The following is a 21,017-nucleotide window of genomic DNA, read 5'->3' on the forward strand; positions in this document are numbered from 1 at the left end:
TAACCCCTTAAGGACACGGCCAATTTATATTTCCCTCTTTGCATCCCGACGCTCATAACTCTTTTATTTTTTGTACGACGTAGTTGTATGAGACTTTGTTTTTTGCGGGACAAGTTGTACTTTATGTAGGTACCATTTTTTGGTACAAATACATTATCGTTTAATTTCTATAAATTTTTATTTTGGCGAAAATGCAGAAAAAAAGCAGTTCCGCAGCAGTTTTAATATTTTTTTTTTACACCATACACCGATCGCCATAAATAATGTTATACATTTGTTGTACAGGTTGTTACGGTTGTGGCAATACCAAATATGTATATATTATTTCATGGTTTCGGACTTATATTTTAAAAAGTTTATTTGTTATAAAAAAAATTGTGTTTTTTACATTCATTTAACTTTTTTTTTTAATCCCATAAAGGGATTTATCATTTTGATTTTTGTTTTGTAACTGTAATGTACTGGCATAGATCTATATGCCAGTACATTAGCCTGTGTACTAATTGTAAACAGGCAGTTGTTAGGGCATACCTCAATATGCCCTAACAACAGGAAATAAGTTCAGACAGGCCTGGTGTCTTTCAATGGACCCTGAGCTGTCTGGCCATACGAGTTATGGGCTTTGATCGTGTCACAGTTATCTTCTGTGACACAATCAAAGTGCAATCCCCTCTCCTTGAACGCCGCAATCAGCTTTCATCGCAGAATTCAAAGGGTTAACAGAGGAGAGAAGATGTTTCTCTCCTCTCCGCTGTCAGAGTGGGGCTGTGGCTGTGTATTACAGCCATTGCCCCGCTCTCGATCGCGAGCACAGTCGGCTGTCACACAGGACGAGAATGCTCGTCCTAATTCGCCAAGTACTCGCCACTCAGGACGAGCATTCTCGTCCTGTGTTGGCAACCAGTTAATTCCCTTAATACTCGTGGATGTATGCCGTCTGGGCCAGGGGATTTATCAATATTTAATTTGCTCAGATGCTGCTGTGTTAAGCAGGTAATATTGGGTGGGGAACCTTTATCACTGTCCCCCTGAATGTCTGGTATTGGCAGCTCATCAGTGAACACATAGGAAAAGTATGTGTTTAATATCTCAGCCCTCCCTTTGTCCTCTACAATTATATTCCCATGTACATCTTTAAGAGGGCCAATATTATAAGATTTGTTATTTTTGGCATTAATATATTTATAAAAAAAATTGGGTTTTATTTTAATGTTGTTAGTGATTTGTTTTTCTGTAGATAACTTTGCTAACTTGGTTTAATTTTTAAATTTTCTATTGAGATCTTTGTAAATCTGGAATGCTTTTGCTGAGCCCTCACCCTTTTGAATGCTTTTTGTTTTCGTCTTACTATATTCAGTAATTCCCTATTCATCCATATTGGTCTCCATTTATTCCTAGACATTTTGTTACCAGTGGGTATACACTTACTACATGATTCATGTATTAAAAGCTCCACATTTAGCGTCAGTATCCCTATTTACCATTACATGATCCCAGTCAACAAGACTAAGTGTTTCCCTCAGTCCTAAAATTCCAGGTTTTTGTTGCTCTCCCTTGTATTGTTTTATTGAAAATTATATTAAAACTTACCATATTGTGGTCACTATTGTCCAAGTGCTCCCGGACCTCCACATCTGATATTGTATCTGGTCTATTAGATAAGACCAGATCCAGCACATTATCCCCTCTGGTTGGTTTATTAACCAACTGAGTGAAATAATTGTCTTGAATTGTCTACAAAAACTTCCAGCTTTTATCCCTTCCTGCAGCTTCTATTTTCCAATTAATGTCCGTATAATTAAAATCCCCCATAATAAGGATCCCATTATTATTTGCTGCCTTTTCTATTTGTTGCAGCATTTCATCCTCCGTCTGTTCTGCTATGTTCGGTTGCTTATAATAAACTCCAATCAGTAGTTTACCGTTATTAACCGCTCCATGAATATTCACCGATAATAACTCCACACTGCCACAGTCTCCCCCAATGTCTTCATTCAGCACTGGTCTTAGACTGGATTTTACAAACAGACAAACCCCTCCACCTTTTTTATCTTTTTCTATCCCATCTAAATATGGTATAGCCCCTCGCATTTGTTACCCAGTCATGGCTCTCATCCAGCCAGTTGTCTGTTATGCCCACTACATCATAATGGTGTAAATAGGAGGTTAAAAAATGGTGAATCTGAAAAGTTTCAGACAAGGAAGGTAGTTGTCAATACAAATTTAAAAGGCACTAAACAATAAGGTAAAAATGGAGTCAGACAAAATCATGCAACAAAACAAGTCAGTGGCATAACTTAACGCGCCTGGGTCACGATGTCAAATCTAAAACTTCCTACCCACCATGTTCCATTTAAAATACTGTAGCACAGGGGCATTTGGGCCCGCTCAGACACCAGGGCCATTTGCATCTGTTACCTCTGCACCCCCTACAGCTATGCCCCAAAGTTAGCAGAAAATACTATCACTTGTACCTAAATGATGTTAAGAGCAGGTTTAAGTTTGCTTTAGGGTGTTATGATTGTCAGATATGCACTGCATAAAGTACGGCCTTGCTTGACACCCTACTCTAGCATGTGCTCTTTTTATTAATGACAGATTTGTGCCATTGACTATCCCTAATGAACACTGCAGGACTGTGGTAAGATAATATTATAAAATTTTCTAGCAAGGCGTGACATTCAACAAAGTTACTCAGGAACAGCTTTAAAACAACAAAAATAACAATATCCTGAAATGGCCAAGTCAAAACTCAGGCCAAAACCGAATTCAGTGCCCATACAACTGTCATACAATATATTTTATAATATAGTATATATAAATATTGATTATGGTAAATTACCACAAATTAGACATTCAAAAAATCTAGACAAATAAAAAAACAAAAAAAAAAACAATAGTAATCAGCAGTGATTGGTAGTGGTAGGTTTGACCAAACAGACCCTCAGTTTTTAGAATCAGAGAAATAATGGTGATGTTTATGTACACTATCTAAATCTAAAAGAGAACAGTGAGACACGTTTTCAACATAGACAACAATTACAACTAATTGTTCTAACAGTTAAAGATAGTTGATTTTGACTTACCACTACTACTGTAGATATGCCATGACATGAAGGAATGAAAACTCACATTGGTTAATAGGCTTTTCTAAGTTTTATTCATCAGTACTTTGATTTGACGTTCATGTGTAAAAGAAAAATTTTGGTAAAATTTACGACTTTTGGGCCATTTACGTTGCTCTTGACACTTTTTTGCTCCTACATTAAGCTGCAGAGCATGAAAGGTCCTGTTGCCAGACAGAGTCAGGGCCTTATATGCGATGCAGCACACAACATCCTGACACTGGATGTTGTGTGCTGTATATTAAGACTGGTGCATGAAACACCTGTCTTAATAAATATACCCCCATGTAATTCTATGCCAGTGACTTTCTATTCAGTGACTTTGATGTTGCAAATAATCATAAAGGGAAATATAATAGTGAGTGAAGCAATATTTTAAAACAAATAACACGAAGCTTATGTCATAACGGAAAACTATTAGAGAACATAAATGGGCAACAACGGTATACTATTGTGCAATAAACTGTTATTTGAGGAATGTTTCTTATTGACAATGTCAAAATAGATATGAATCTTGCAATAAATAAAAAAGAATACTTTAGGAAGTATATTTATAAAATAACTAACATATAAAAAAGAACAAATATTATCCCAGTGATAGATTATTTTAAGAGCCTGCAGGTACACAACAATACCTCATGGTTATGTTCACACACCACTAAGCTAAGCTGTTGATCAGCTGGTGTATCCTGTTTTCCTGCAGTTTAATTTCCTTCTACAAATTAATGCTGTTGGCTCCAAGCCAAGGTTCAAGATCTGAAAATGTCACTCATTCTGTATTTTTTTTTAATTTATTACAAGGTTTTGCCTTCTTTTTACTGTTATGTTACAGAGCAGTCCCTATATTATTTTTTTTCTTTGCCCAGGTACACAACAGCTCTGACACCAAAAGCAAGAAGCAATAAACTATGAATAAAGCCAATATATTTTTCATAGCCCACTTGGTCAACTTAGTGATGCACGCCAATAAGAACATTCCTCAATGACAAGAAAACACAGCAGATGTCAAGATTAATTTTAGTAGTTAAATTTTATTATTATTAGTAGTATTATTATTGCTTATTTGTGTAGCAGTGTTATCATCTTAGGCTTCGTTCACATCTGCGTTGGGACTCCGTTCATGGGTTTTGTCGGACCTATCCATCAGGGAAAACCATGAACGGAATCCAAACTGAAACAAACAGAAACCATAGGTTTCTGTTTGCATCACCATTGATTTCAATGGTGACAGATCTGGTGTAAATGGTTTCCGTTTGTTATCGTTGTTTAAGGGTTCCGTCGTTTTGACAGAATCAATACCGTAGTCAACTGCGCTATTCATTCTGTCAAAATGACGGAACTCTTAAACAACGATGAAAAGCTGAAAACATTTGCACCGGATTCGTCACCATTGAAATCAATGGTGATGCAAACGGAAACCTATGGTTTCCGTTTGTTTCAGTTTGGATTCCGTTCATGGGTTCCCCTGACGGAAAGGTCAGACGGAACCCATGAACGGAGCCCTGATGCAGATGTGAACGAAGCCTTGCATGGTGCTTTAGAATGTAATGACAAGGGGATGAGTACATAATTACAGAAATACAATATACAACCAAAGATAAGAAAATATCAAATATAGTAGAAACGTGCCCTGTCACAAAGAGCCTACAGTCTAAAGAAATTAGAGACAGAGGCAACCACCTTCTGCTGATTTCCCCACATCATCTTATCATATAAGTTTTTGAACTGTAGTGTCATTCTGCACGTCATTAACCTGAATATATAAAAAGAGGACACATGGTTTGTGAATTGTTCCTGGTCTATAAGAGGGCCCCAGCCTGAGCGTTGTTAGTATTCCCAAGTCTGTCTTGCAAATGGTCCCTTATTGTTTCCCATGCCCTGTTACCTGTTCCTGTATCCCGTGCTGTGTTCTTGTTCCTACCTACTAGTTGGAGTCGTGTCTATTGCATCTGTGTCATCCGCCATGTACTGTGTCATCTGCCACGTCCAGAGGGATTCGCCACGTGTGGCGCAACCTGCGGCATCTGTGTCATCCACAAAGTCCTGTGTCATCTGCCATGTCCAGAGGGATTCACCACGTCTGGCGCAACCTGCGGCACCTGCTGTCATCTGCCACGTCTGGCGTTACTTGCTGCACCCATCTCCATCAGGGCCAGAGCTGCGGCCACTGTCTGGACTATCCAGGTACCCTTGTGCAGGACTTTGTATTGCTGGGGTTCCCTGTTGTTTGGCCAGCTGACTCCCCGCTACGGCGGTACGGCCTAGTGGGTCCACAAACCCACAAACTGTGACACACAGGACAACTGAACAAAGTTTGCCTCTTCAGAGTAGATGCAGCAGGAGGAACAATGGATATGAATAACCTCCGCAAGGTGTTCTGAGGCCAGTAGTTCTCCTCCCAACCACGTATGGCAGTATGCTAAAAATGTGCAGTAATACAATCTCATAGACAACATGGAGAGCAGCAGCACAGCTATGGGTTTCACCTTATTACGGCTTCTTCCTGCACATTTTTATCATACTTAGGCCTCGTTTACACGAGCGTGTTATTCGTCGGTGCGACACGCGTGATTTTAACGCGTGTCGTACGGACCTATAATAGTCTATGGGGCTGTGCAGACAGTCCGTGATTTTTGCGCAGCGTGAGTGCGTTGCGTAAAACTCACGACATGTCCTATATTCGTGCGTTGTTCGCGCATCACGCACCCATTAAAGTCAATGTGTGCGTGAAAATCACGCATGCCACATGGAAGCACCTCCGTGGGATGTGCGTTTTTCACGCATCACTTGTTAACTGCATGTAAATAAATGACTTTGAAAACTTGTCCAAACAAGCAGAAACCAGGAAGTGCTTTAGATTCTACAACGTGTTTGGGCCATAGCTACCTACAGAGAGAGAAGTGCAGTCATGCCGCGTGCTCTTGATGTTGAAAAACGAATCTGCCTTGTGCAGGAGAGGCCCGAGGTGTGGGACACACGCGCGGAGTCCTACCATGACCGGTCGGCCAAAGAAGTGACATGGGACCACATCGCCACGGCGCTATTCAGCAGCGATTGGGCAAAAAGCAGCACACTAGACCGGCAGAGAATTGGTGAGTACATGTCTTTGTAGATTAAATGTTCTCCCTATTTAGTAGTGTGTCCCTGTGTAATAATTTTCCAAAATGGAAATTCCTCTACATCGTGCACCAGCCAGACGCCGATGCAGTCAGATGGCATCCGCTGGTGCGCAAGTGGACCGAAGGGTCTTTGAATACCTGCGTCGTGCAGCAGATGAAGACGGGTGCGACTACTTTGCCTGCACCATCGTGCCACTGCTGCGCAAGGTACCAGACAATAGGCTGGCGCACCTCCAGTGCGCTATCGTCACCTTAATTGACTCAGCAACACCACCCAACAATCCTCGCCAGTGTTTCTCAGCACTGGAGCATTAGCGAGTATTACCCGAGCCTTCTGTGGGCTCAAATTTCCCAGGCCCATCCCAACCAGCCACCCCCAGCGCACGCCAACAGCAGTATCGGCCAGTGCCTGCCCGCTTTTCCCCTTGTCCTCTGCCTGCCCGTGACCGTCATTGTGCATCGTACAGCAGAGCAGCAGAAACATATGCAACGCCTTTCCCAGGCCACAGCTACCAGGCGCAGCATCAGCACTACTATGCTGTAGAGGAACATCCACTGCAGGTCCGTGGACAGCATAGTGGTGCTGAAATGGCCGCCTACAATTCCCCGCCTCATCAGTACCAGGAGTTATAGAACTGTGTGTGGGATGTTGTAAACTAATGGGTTTTGTTTTATGCCTTCAGTGTTGGGCTCATGTTTGTGTTGCATCATGTTGGTGCCAAGTTACCAGTTGTATGTGAATATTTTTGCACTTGTGTTTTTGTGTGCTCAGTTGTTTTGATTTGCAATTGTGTGTGGACATGAATTATTCCTCCTAATTTTCCGAATGTTTACCTAACTTGATGTTACTGTACATTCACACACTGTTTACCAGGGCCCAACAGAGTGGCATGCGTTCATTGAGGTATTAGTTCATCTGTTGGGGTTTGGCATTATTCCAAAGAGATGTCAATGTTGCGGTGAAGTTCTTTGCCTGTTAAATGCCAAGTTCAAACCCAAACACATGTAAGCTCGCAACCCACGTCAAGGGTCCTCATGTATTGCGAGTCCCTAACACTACAAGCCCCTAACAAAACACACAACACGGGCCACTTAGAACCTTTGGACACAATAATAACTATGCCACCCTTTAAATGGCATCGAGCTGCCATGGTACGGCTCCTGCAGGGCTCTCAAAATATGCTGCACAACTTTCCCGCACTCGGAGTCCAGATGTTAGAGATCTCCCTAGTGGAATTGGCGGCACTGTGTTGATAGTGGCTGCATTTGTTTGGATATATTCTGCATCAAAACTTGCGTCATGGATGCGGCTGAAGTTATGCAGAACTACACACGCTTGGATGATACGTGTCACATTCTGCGGTGACATTTGCATTGTTGTCAGAAACACCCGCCACCTGTTAGACATAATGCCAAAGGCGAATTAGACACATCTTCGCGCTCTACATGCGTCTACGCTTATCCAAGCCCCTTCTTGCAAATGGACGCATTACTTGCCATGTCAGGGCAAAACCCTCATCTGCAGCAATGACATATGGGATTGGTGGGCCGCTGGAGCCAGGGAGGATTGTAGGTTCTGGCACAGCAAGTTGATTATTCCTAAGATGTTTACACATTCTGGACGAACTAAATATGCGGGCATCAGCAGAGCTTCCATACGACCCAATGTCTACTATGGTAAAACAATAATTACTGTCCGCCGAGGCCAACAAGACAATTGAAAAAAACTGCTTGTAGTTATAGTATCTTGAGCCAGTGCGTGGGGGCTTCTTCACACGAATGTGCTTGCCGTCTAGGGCACCAATACAATTAGGAAATTGTGTTGCGGTTAGAAATGAGTCCGAAATACTAAGCCACTGTTCTGCCGTGGACCGAGGCATGACCGTGGCCTTTAATCTCTGCCACAGCACAACACAGGGGGATGTCACAATGAATGAAATGGTGGTCACTCCCAGAAGGAATTCAAAATGTAAAGAATGGTAACTATTGACTGTGGCCAGAAATCTACATGACAGGAAAAACAGAAACAACAAAGAACACATGTTATGTGTGACATGAAATCCATACAGCATCCTGTAAGCACTAATTGCAGAAACACACATACCTCAAGGTCACAAGCAGTCGTTCCTCAGGGGAAAGGCAGCGCCGCATGTTTGTATTCTGGTAGGTGATTCCTGTTCGAATCTGCGCAAGCAGCATATCAAAAGTGGCCACAGACATATGGCAAAAGGCACGAAATTTCTCAGGGTGACGCCGTAGGTCCTCATAGAGGGTATGAAAGTGCCCTTTGGAGGTACGTTGGGCCACAAGTGGATGAACCCAAATCCTACTTCTTGTACCCGGATGGTGCCTTTAGCATGGGACGCCGTTCGCCAAATCTGCGCAAAATCATCCACGCGAGCAGCACACTGGCCAGCGACGGAGAAGGCATAAATGTGGATTGCAAGACAAGTCGCGTGTCAACTGTTTAAACAAACAGTGTTTTTGCTGAGGAGCAAATAAGGCTCACAACCTGTTCACCCAGCAAGCAGGTGTTTTGCAAGGGTGCCTTTTTGTAGGCTGGCCTCTCATGAACGCATCCCTCCTTTTTTACGCGCGTTTTCAACGCTGGTTGCACGCGCGTAAAAAACACATCAACGCAGCGTATACGCATGGCAAACGCATGTGCACACGCTCGTGTAAATAAGGCCTTATTGTGAGTATAATAAATTACCTCTTCTTTTTTTAAATAGTGTGTTGCAATATTATACTATCGCACTTTATTGGCCTAAAATAGGGCAAATCCACCTCACTGCCATACGTGATTGAAGACAGGACTACTGACCTCAGAACACCTTGTGGCGGTTTTTCACCACCTGCATCTACTCCGAAGAGGCAAACATTGTTCAGTCTTCCCTTGTGAATACGGGCGCAGCTGTGTCTTATAACCAGAGAACGTCTGAGCAGTGAAGTGTAAATTTATATGGATTGACTTTTCAAGTTGTGGGGACTCCTGCTTCTAACTGTCACCTGCTCCGTTCATCTACACTTGACTTGCTATTTGTGTTCTTATTTATTGTATTAGGGCCTTTAGAGTGTATTCACACAGTGTAGTCATATCCCATTTTTTGCCACCATCTTTGCAAAATCGAAGCAAAAATTTGATTTGACTTCACTGTGGAATATAGCCTAAAAGCAAAGTTTTTTTCATGTTTTGTGCCATTATGTTTTTTATGTCATTTTTGTAATCGTGGCACAAATAAGGCGGTTAAAAATTGTGTCAAAACTGTGCAACTTTTGCCGCGATTACAAAAATCACGGGAAAAAAACTAGGTAAAAAGTAAACAAAGGTAAACTAAAAAAAGAAAAAACACTTTATTTTCTACAAGTGGGGTCAGCGGGAATGTGTAGTAGGATGGGGCACTCACCAGTCTTGCAGAGTCCAGTCGGCTGTGTCTGGTGTGCGTGCTCTCTCCACACGGAGCTGCTTTCATGCTTCTCATGCAGCAGATTCGCCTACTGTCCCCTCGCGGTCCCAGCGTTAAAGTTACTTCAGATGAAGGAACGGAAGGGTCGGTTCTTTTCTCCAAGTAACTAACGCTGGGGCCCTGATAGAAATGATTACAGTTACTAAGAAGCGGGCGGGCCCTTTTTTTCCAGCATTGTGGCCAGGCCCCTGACTGCAGTACTAGCTGTTCTGCCCTGAAGGCGGCCCTGCCTTTGACTCTGCATCCCAGTATATCCCACTATAGTCAGACAAACTGATTGCAGCTTAGCAGATCCACTTCACTGGTAAAAAATATAACAGTATCTGCAGTTCATCCCAAAAGCTCTACAATGTTTTTACCCTTGCTGGTCGACGTCTGTGAACAAAATTATGACTCTAAAAGATAACTACCAACAGAAGATTGTCTGTGCACTCCAGTAAATAATAGTTTGCTTGGATACTCTGCAACCTGTACCATGGGCCACATTCTTTGCATCTGTGTTCCAGCAAACAGCTGTGGTAACTAGTCTTCCTGTGCCTGCCATCTCACTACCTTCACTGCATCTACCTATTCCACCTGTTGCGGTTTTATGAACCAGTGCAACAGACATTTTGAACTTTGTACTTAGCAGTTCTCTTAAGATGTTTTCGTAACTGCCATTCACTTCTATGAGAGTTGCGGAAACAGTGTAGCTTAGCGAGCTACGCTATTTTCTACTTACATGGTCAGAAATTACAAGTCAGTTGGTACAGAGAAAGATAGAACGGAGTTTAGGTGGCCCCGTTCTAGAGATAGGTGCAGGTCCCAGAGGTAGGACCCGCATCTGTTTAACATTTACGGCAAATTATTACTTAGGATAAAACAAACTGAATAAGCTCTAAATTTAAACTTTGATAAATATGGGTTGCACCTAGTTCAAACTTTTGCACTTTTTCAAACTTCTGCCATTCTGATGCTGTTTTTAATGCACAATTTTTCTTCTAGCAAAAAAGCAGAAGAGGAGCCAACAGGTAGAATTATAATTGATAGAGTTTCAGGCCCAATGCTAGGCATAACACAATGCATCTTTTTCCAGTTTTAATATTGTTTTTTAGCTCTGCTACATCTGCATATACACAATAAACCAATTTCCTTCCTGCAATAAGCATAGCGAATCTTTTTATGCTACTGTATATTTTTACAATATTGCATTTTTTCTGTTTCAGCATGTCATGTGTACATAGTCATTTTATATATGTTGTTTTAATAATGGTGCTAAATTACTTGGTCAGCCAAGCAGATCTAATGGGTAATTGAAGAAGTGCACTGTAATTTCGGGCTCTAATAATATCCACTTATCTCAATGTCATATTTATCTGATATAGACCGTGCTATGCGACCAGAGCTAACTACTGCCAGTCAAAACGTGTTTCTCATAAGCTTCCAACATGGCATGAGAGATACTGATCTGTACTCACATCTGTACAATAATCATTTTAAGAATGTGTTTTAATGAAAAATACACAATAGTTTTGTAGTTGTAAATCCATGATATAGGAAATGTGTTACACATCCCTCCAAATGAGCACTTAACAAAATGAGGTCCTTGCCAAGTCAAACTGATTATTTAGGCAGTAATGATTACTCAGAAGTTCAATGAAATTGAAATGTCAAAGTTTATTAAACAGCTAATAATATTTAAAAGATTTTCTTAATACTTAGCTCATTGGGCAAATTAATCAATGTATTAATGCCATATTTCTAAATACAAGGACATGTATGTATTCGGGCTGAATTCTATATTTATGAAGCTCTTGCGCCACTTTTTCCAACACATACGAATGTATTAGGAAAAGTGGGAGGGACAGAGAGTGCAACTAGTTTATCAAAATTTTCAAACACTTTTCCATCAGGTCCAACCTGACGTTTTTGTTCCCCACAGAAGATTCATCTACAGGGAGTGCTTATTGTTGATGAATCTGGCGCATACGGCACTGGGGGAGGGGACAAGGCCTGATTTCCCAGATTTCAGTGCTTGAGAAAATCGGAAGGAGAGTCCTGGGAAATAGGAATGAGTGGTTATAGGCCACATTAATTACCACTCTTGAATCGCAGCAAGTCACAGAAAGACATACTGGTACATTTAGAACATTGAGAAATAAAAGTTATGAGAGGGAGAACCAAGGTGTGTGAAGGTGAGGGACACTTGTAATACAGATTTATATTGATCACTAATATGTAGTGACACATCAACACGGTAGAATTATCAGTTAGACTTAACCTCCAAGTGACCATCCTATTTTAGGCCTTAATGACCAAGCAATTTTTTCGTTTTGCCATTGTCGCATTTAAAAAGCTATAACCTTTTTATTTTTCCGTCAACATATCTGTATAAGGACTTTTTTTTTGCGGTATTAGTTGTATTTTTTAATGCCACCATTTTGGAGTATATATAATTTTTTGATTAACTTTTATTTAATTTTTGGGGGGAAATAGAAAAAAAAACAACACTTCCGCCATTGCTGTATGTGTTTTAAATTTACGCCATTCAACGTGCGGCATAAATAACATGTTACCTTTATTCTACGGGTCGGTACGATTACGGTAATATAACATATGTATAGGTTTTTTATGTTTTTCTACTTTTGCACAATAAAAACACTTCTGAACTAAAATGAATTGTTTCTGCATCGTCGCCTTCCAAAAGCCATAACTTTTTTTTTTTCTGTCAATTTAGTGATATGTGGGCTTGTTTTTTGCAGGACAAGATGTAGTTTTCATTGGTCTTTTTGGGGTACATGGGATTTATTGATTAATTTTTATTATTACTTTTTTGGAGGGCAATGGAAAAACATAGCAATTCTGCCATGCTTTTTTGCGTTTCTTTTTTTTACAGCGTTCACCTTGCGGTTTAAATTACATGTTAACTTTATTGTTTGGGTCATTATGGTCGTGGCGATACCATATATGTGTACTTTTATTTTATTTGACACTTTTCCTAAATAAAACGACTCTTTAATGGAAAAAAATGGTTTGCTTGTTATTTTACTGTAATCTTTTATTAATAATTTTTATTAAACATTTATAACTTATTTGTTCTGTCCCACTAGGGGACTTCACTATGCGATCTTTTGATCGCTGATAGAATGCTTTGGTATACTTAGTATACCACAGCATTATTGCCTGTCAGTGTAAAACTGACAGACAATTTATTAGGCCATGCCTAAAAGGCATACAACCAGGGCAGGCCTGGTGGCCTTTGTTAGGCCCCTGGCTGCTATGGCACCCGATCTGAGGCCCAAAAATCCATTTGCGGGCCACCGATGGGTGAGAGAGGGAGCCCACTCCCTCTGTAAACAAATTAAATGCAGCGGTCGCTATTGACCGTAGCATTTAATGAGTTAAACGGCCACGATCTAAGTAAACTTTGAACGCTACCATTGGAGCAGGAGCCCAGCTGTCATCAGACAGCCGAGCACCTGCTCCAGCCTGCACGGGACACCGCCTGCAGGACTTAGACAAGACTGCCGTGAAAAGTGACCGCTGTGAAAAAGTGTATTGGTGGTCACTAAGGGGTTAATGGACCTGTGGTTATTTTTAACTTTATCACTATGTAAATCCCTTCCATATGCCCAATTTCTAAGGTTAAGGAGAATTAACAATAATGAAAAGGTGTTTTTTGAGCAAGCAGAGGAACTCAGCTGGAGATTACATTTACGAGGGTACCACACTCACTTGATCGCTAATGCATTCGAGAGGGCAAGTAAAAAGAGTCAACTATCCATATTACAACCAAATAAAGAGAAACAAAAAACAGGTTCCAAAAATAAGAAAAGATTTGTCTTGTCCTTTGGTTTTTTAATTCTAGTTTTTGGAACAATAGTCATCTGGTTGAGGCCAGATTCAGACGAACGTGTGCGTTTTGCGTGCGTGGCAGCAGCGTGTGGCATGCGTATTTGGCGCGTTTGTGCGTTGAATACGCGCGTACGACATGCGTTTTTCCCGCGCGTGGTAAAACACAAGGAGGTGTAAGGTTTTCGCCAGCCTACAAAAAGGCCAACAATGCCACACCCTTGATGTGCGCACCTGTGATGCAGCATTTTTGACCTTTGTGCGAAAGAATGTTTCTCACAACCCCTATTTGTGGTTATTTTCAATGCTCAACTGCATTGATGCCATCTAGCTCGCTGGCCAGTGTTCTGCTATCATGGATGGTTTCCCATAGATTTGGGGAACGCCGTACCATGCTACTGTCACACCGGCATAGAAGAGGTAGGATTTGGGTTCATCCAATTGTAGCCCAACGCACCTCCAAAGGCCATTTTCATACCCTGTATGCTGACCTCCGTTGTCACCCTGATAAATTTCGCTCCTTTTGCCGCCTGACTGTCGGCGCCTTTGATATGCTGCTTGAGCTGGTTCGGCCAGGAATAACTTACCAGGACACAAATATGCGGTGCTACATTTCTCCAGAGGAGCGGCTCCTTGTCACCTTGCGGTATGTGATGTGTGTTAATCCAGCTTACACAGTGGTTTATGTCCTACCTAACATGTCTGCTTTGTTGTTTGTGTTTCTGATTTCATGTAGATTTTTGGCCACAGGCAATAGCTACCATTCGCTTCATTTCGAATTCCTGCTTAGGGTGTCCACAATTTCCGGCATTGTCACATTAACCTGTGTCGTCCTCTGGCTGAGATTGAAGAGCACCGTGATGCCTCAGCCAACGGCCCAACACTGGCTTCGAATAGCCCAGCAGTTTGTTACCGTCACCCAATTTCCACACTGTATTGGTGCCCTCGATGGGAAGCACATTCGTGTGAAGAAACCTCCCCACTCTGGCTCGAGATACTACAACTACAAGCAGTTTTTTTCGATAGTCTTGTTGGCCATGGCGGACAGTAATTTATGCTTTACCATAGTAGACATCGGGTCGTATGGAAGCTCTGCTGATGCCCACATATTTCGCTCGTCCAGAATGGCCCAGCACCTAATGTCAAACCAACTTGATTTTCCCGAACCTAACATCCTCCCTGGCTCCAGCGGCCCACCAATCCCATATGTTATGGTTGCAGATGAAGGTTTTGCCCTGACAAGACAAGTAATGCGTCCATTTGCGAGGAGGGGCTTGGATGACCATAGGCGCATGTTCAATAACCGGCTAAGCAGAGCACGAAGATGTGTGGAATGCGCCTTTGGCATCATGTCAAACAAGTGGAGGGTCTTTATGACATCAATGCAAATGTCCCCGGCCAATGTGACACGTGTGATCAAAGCATGTGTTGTTCAGCATAACTTTACCCGCATCCATGATGCCAGTTATGATGGGGAATATCTGTTAACAACTGCACCCACCACCAACATTGTGCAGCCTGTTCGAGCAGGGTGCCCACAAACATCTGGTCTCCGAGTGCGTCAGCAATTTGCAGAGTATTTTGACAGCCCTGCAGGAGCTGTACCCTGGCAGCACGTTGGCATTTAAAGTGTTGCTAAATTATCATTTTTGTAGAGAGATTTTGTTTCTCACCCTTGTCCTTTTTGTTTTGGGGGGGTAGTTGTGTTAGGGACTCACAATACTTGAGGACCCTTGACGTGGGTTGCGAGCTTAAAAATCTGTAGGGGTTTGTAGTTCCCATTTTTGTGCCCACCAAGTCATTGAAACAGCATACCCTTGTCTAGACCAATGATTTCCTGTCCTATGTCAGCGGCCCTTTCGGCCCGTGGTAAGCTAGTTGTTGGCGACAAAATACTAACATCTTAGTACCTGCAATTACAAACCCCTACCGATAAACTAATACCTCAACCATGGCATAGATAAATGTGGTACCCTACAAACCTGTTAGGACATGTGACCTCATACCGTGAGAAGCAATAATAATTTGTGAGATATGTCAAAGAAGGATTGTCCACACGGATTTAAACAAATAACTTTTATGTTCTTGGCACACAAACCCAAAAAATACAAACAACATAGTTGTATGAAATACACACTGGGATTTTTTCACCAACATGATGCTATAAACGTATAAAACATAACACAACCCTGTGAAGGGTTTCCACTATTTCACATCAAGGGCCTTGACCACGCACACCTACAAATCATGGTAGGAATGCGGCGGAGAGTTGTAGGCAGACATATCAGCACCACTATGCTGTCCACGGCCCTGATGAGGATGTTCCTGAACAGCATAGTGATGATGAAACTGGGGCTGGTAGCCGTGAGGCTGTATGGGAGGCGGATAGGTTTGGGCGGGTCGGGAGTAGGGAGGTAAATGCCGGGCAGGGCCAGCCATCGGACCAGGGGAGAAGTGGCTAGGCCCTGGCAGATATTGCGGCATATGAGCGATGGGGGGGCCAGTTGTGAGGGCCCAGCGAAATGGGACCCCGCCGAGGGCACTGGGACAGTACGCCACTGCTCGATTGCAGAGAATAACCGCCCTGGACTATGCGGGGGTGTAGCACTGTCTATCAGCGACAGAATGTTGGACTGGAGGCGCCCCAGCCTATGCTCCGGTACCCGACGCATTAATGGGGCCATGCTGTGGCAGAAAAAATAGCAGTTGTCCTCATCTGCGGCGCGGCACAGGTAGTCCAGGACCCGAGCGTCCACCTGTGCACCTGCGGCCGTGTTCATTGGCCGTCTGCGTCCGGGTGCTGCAGGCGTAGGTGCCACTTCCTCTGGTGGGCCTGCTTCTGGCGCCGAGGCTACAGGGGCAAGCTCCTCTGCTGTCGGATCCGGGGTTAGGGTCACCAGGGGAGCGGCGGCTTCGGACGCCTAAGACGACTCGGCCCGTGCCTCCTCTTGAGAGTCATCCAGATTGTCGCTAGTTCTAGAATAATACAAACGATAGTTGTGTAACACATTTTACTGTTGGAAAACCCAGCCTCTTTGCCGTATATGACATTTCACCGAGGTCACTTTTTCAAAACGGTGAAAGGTCGATTACTTACTGTCGCATGTCCATGATGTCTCTCAGGAACAACAGCTGGTCGTAATAGATATAGCGGCACTTCTTGGTGCCACCATCTCCGCTGCACCCTCTGGACCCATATTCCCGGCGGAACTGGTCGCGTGTGCTACGCCACCGTGTCTTGACAACATCCACTGTAGAATGAACAGAACAAAAAATGGACACACATGATGTTACTGCCCACACAGGCACTGCTTAGAAACGAGAGGACGACACCTACACAGAAGAACAGACATTACTGAAGCTGAAAAAGCTGCGACTGACCCGAAACGTTGGGCATGAGAGGAAATGTTACCACAGTGACACACTAGTGAATATGGATGACATTACACATATATCTATAAAGACATCGACTCACCAAGTCGTTGACGGTCGCGGGAGGTGCTCTTGGACCAATCCTGCTGGAAGAGCGCCTCCGCAATCTGCTCCCATGCAACCTCCTTCAGTGTCCGGTCATGGTAAGACTCCGCGCGGGTGTTCCATACCTCCGGCCTTTCCTGCACTAAACTTATGAGCTGCTCCACATCCATGTGGCGTGGCATGGCTGCAACTTGCTTGTGCTGCTGGAGTCCGGTATGTTGTATTTTCAAACCAGGGCTCTAAACCACTTCCTGCTTTCTTCTGGTTTTGACAAGTTTGCTCTAACTCATTAGCATAGAGACAACTAGTCTGGTGTGAAAAACGCGCGTTCCACGGAGGTGCATCCGTGTGGCATGCGTGATTTTCACGCACCCATTGACTTCAATGGGTGCGTGATGCGCGAAAAACGCAGAAATATAGAACATGTCGCGAGTTTTACGCAGCGGACTAACTCTGCGCAAAAAACACGGACTGTCTGCACTGCCCCATAGACTTGTCTTGGTCTGCGCGAGCCGCGTGAAAACCACGCGGGCTGCACGGATGCAAATCACGTTCGTGTGAATCCGCCCTGAGAGTGATCCGTTGCTAGCAGAGGTTGCAACCAGACGATCAATAGTATAATTTCGTAGGTGCCAACATTTAAACGACTTATTGGTAAAAGGTTGTTTTGTATCCCATAGGGAAAAATAAAGTTGGCTATCAGAAATAGGGCCGAGAGGCAATCATAGATGTGGTCAATGCAGATTCTGTGATTTTAAAAAAGGGGCTAGGAACCTTAATATAGGGGGCTGTACATTTTCAATTAATGAATTGATAACCTGCAAAACGCAGCATGTAGTCTATGTAATTTTCTGCCCATGTTGTAGATTTTATGTAGGAAAAACAATTCACCCTATGTATAAACGCTTTGGTGAACATGTTCTTTCTTTGAATACAGGAAAAGGCTGCTCTAGACTAATTCAACATATACAAGAGAGTCATGACAATGACTTTCGATGCATGTGATTTGCAGGGATTGTTCAAGTTAAACTAGCGCCCCGTAGGGGAGATAGACATCAGACACTATTAAAAAAAAAAAAAGCTAAGGGCCTAGCTTGTAGTTATGATCTTCTCCTGAAGGGGCAGAATTCAGGAAAGTCTGCTCATATGCTGCGATGGAAATGAGAGATGGGAACTACATTTTCTACGGAACAATGGTTGAAGGCCTCTAGTTGGATTGTTCGGCATTCTAAATGCGTTAATCATATTGAACTCACCCGTAAAATTCATCTTAGATGGTACCTGACTCCGTCCAGATTTGCTCATATGTTTCAAAGTAGTTCTAATAGCTGCTGGAGAGGCTGTGGCTCCCTTGGATCCACTCTGCATATGTGGTGCTCCTGTCCCACGGTCGGAGTTTTGTGGAAGGAGGTTTTTCGCCTACTTTTAGAACTCACAGGAGTATCTCTTCCATATTGCCCGGAATTGGCCATCCACGATATTGGACTGGAGGATATTCTTATTGGTTTTCGGGTACTTGTGCAACACGTCTTTATTGCTGCTAGAATGGCAATTGCCAAATCCTGGAAGTCTCCCATTTCTCCTTCCTTGTCGTCGGAAGTGATAGGCAGGGTAAATGTAACCTGTCACCATAAAACCCTTCTATTGCAAACTCCCTCTGGTCATAAAAAGAATGTACGTTCTTGGGAGCTGTGGGTAAATTCTAACTATTATGTCTAAATGACAAGCTTTCTCTGGAAAAATTATTTAATTTGTATTTTTTATTTTTGTATGAACATGGCATAGCAAAGTTGTTTCTTGTTTGTGTATGTCTTTTGATGTATCACATGTGTGTACTGCTTCTTTTAAGGGTCCATGTTTCTAGGACCATGTTTTGGTTTGTATTGTTGGAAAAAAAATTTACAATTTTCAATAAAAATCTATTGATTGAAAAAAAAAAAAAAAGTTGAAATTATTTTAAAAACTGAGGCTCTAGGACCGCTCGGTCTCATTAAACGTAACGATCTTAGTGTTTTGTTAGTATAAATGTAATTATTTCTAATTGACAGGTTGTGTGTTATTTGTATATTCTATTACAATTATTATGTATACTTTGTTATTTAATAATGTGCACTTCTCTTTGGTACTTTAAATGTAAAGGATATTGTATACGCTCATGAGTGAGCAGGGTATGTAACAAGCAAAGAGAGGCCCTTGCAAAAGCGTGAGTTAACGCAAAACGACCACAGGCTTGCTCCACATCAAATAGACCATGATAAGAAAATAAAGAAGTTTTTTTGCCATCACCGGTGAGTGCCCCGATTTTTCTACCTTTTTTAATTTTATGTAACTATGTAACATGCTGCATTTACACAAAACTTTGGAATGACTCTGCTGGGACAAAAACCTGTGCTCCAAAATACATCAAAGCGTAATGTTGCGTAAACAATGCATAAAAATTTATGTTTGTGGCTAAAAGTCTGACTTTTAGAGCCAGAGACTAAAAACACCATTTCTACTCTACAGAAACTCTACATGCTTACGATTTTTTTGTCTGATAATCATCATTATCACTACAATTATAGAATGTAAACAGTATCTAAAAAAATGACCCGACAATTCAATTATCCTGGATTCACACATGCCATTTTTTATGCTGTCTTTGGTTTCGTTATTGATGCAGTTTTTCTTTTAGCAAAAACAAGAAGAGTAGAGTAGACCAAAAGGAAGAAAAGATGTAAAAAAAAAATACTTACCATCTCTTTTCTATCCACTGTGTTTGGCTCAAAATACTGCAACAAAAACTGTATCGAAAACTGAATGTATAAATTCTGCCTTATAGAGAATAGGAGTTTTGTTTTTTTTCATCTTCCCCTGATCTCCAAATTACTGTAGTAAAGTCAGGGGTGGACATACCATTGGTGCAAGCGGTGCAGATGCACAGAGGCCCAGTAGGTAAGGGGACCAACTGTCGCCTTAAAGAAGCCTTCCTTTGTCTGTTAGATTGCATGTAAATGTCTGAGATTATGAATTTTATGGCTAACAATTACTGATGGATTGTTAGGGAGACATAAGAGATGAATTATGATGAAATATTGGAAAGTAAGGGGCACATGTACTGTTCTAGCTTTCTGTGTCAACCCCTGAGTAAAGTAAATATTTTTCCCTGGGGTTGCTGTGGGATCTTCAACAGACTAATTCTCCTTGGATATCCTGTCACGTGACCTCTGCTAGTAAGAACATACTCAGGCTGCTAACACCAAAAGGCAATCCAATATCGTATTTAGTGATGAGCGAAAACCGGATTCGACCCGAAACTTCCTACGAAACGGAAAAGCTTTGGATTCGTTTTGGACGAAACTGCAAAAATGGCCACGGCCCCATGAAACATGAAGAAACAGAGAGCAGGAGGATCACATGACCCTGAGGACTAGGCGGGATAGCAGCCTTGCATTCAGCCTCTGAGTCAATCATGAGGTACTGTGGGTGTGTGGTCACTTAGATGTCATAGGCACAACATAAGGGTATTCCCAGAATGGTGCCATTTTGTGGGGAAGAAGAAAGAGACCAGACAGCATCATATATGTGCTACTCTGCCATCGGAGAAAGTAAAAAAAACAAAAAAAACAAATGAATATGAAAAATACACAGACATAGATAGTGTGAGCAATCTAGTGAGTAAAGAGAAGATAATAGATAGTTAGATTTAATTAATAGCTAGATAGATTTAGGGAAAGAGACAAATAGTGTTCTTAGTGATGTGCTGTCACAGGGTACCAGTCAGGGTCATAGCAGCCATTTACACTTGCTGTCTGTGTCACTGACTGGACTACATAACATTCTCAATTTTCGCAAACAAATTCTCACACAATCTGCCTATGCCAAAGTGAATTGACAATTTAGTGACGCTGAACTTGCCCTATTTTTATTTCACATAAAGTGCAGTGCCAGCCAAAATTGGTGTTTTTTTTTTTTGCGCCAGGCCAGCATTTTTACACTGCTGGCAATCATCACATGCC

This window comes from Rhinoderma darwinii, chromosome 5 (genome assembly GCF_050947455.1).
Source record: "Rhinoderma darwinii isolate aRhiDar2 chromosome 5, aRhiDar2.hap1, whole genome shotgun sequence".
In the NCBI taxonomy this organism is placed as follows: Eukaryota; Metazoa; Chordata; class Amphibia; order Anura; family Rhinodermatidae; genus Rhinoderma; species Rhinoderma darwinii.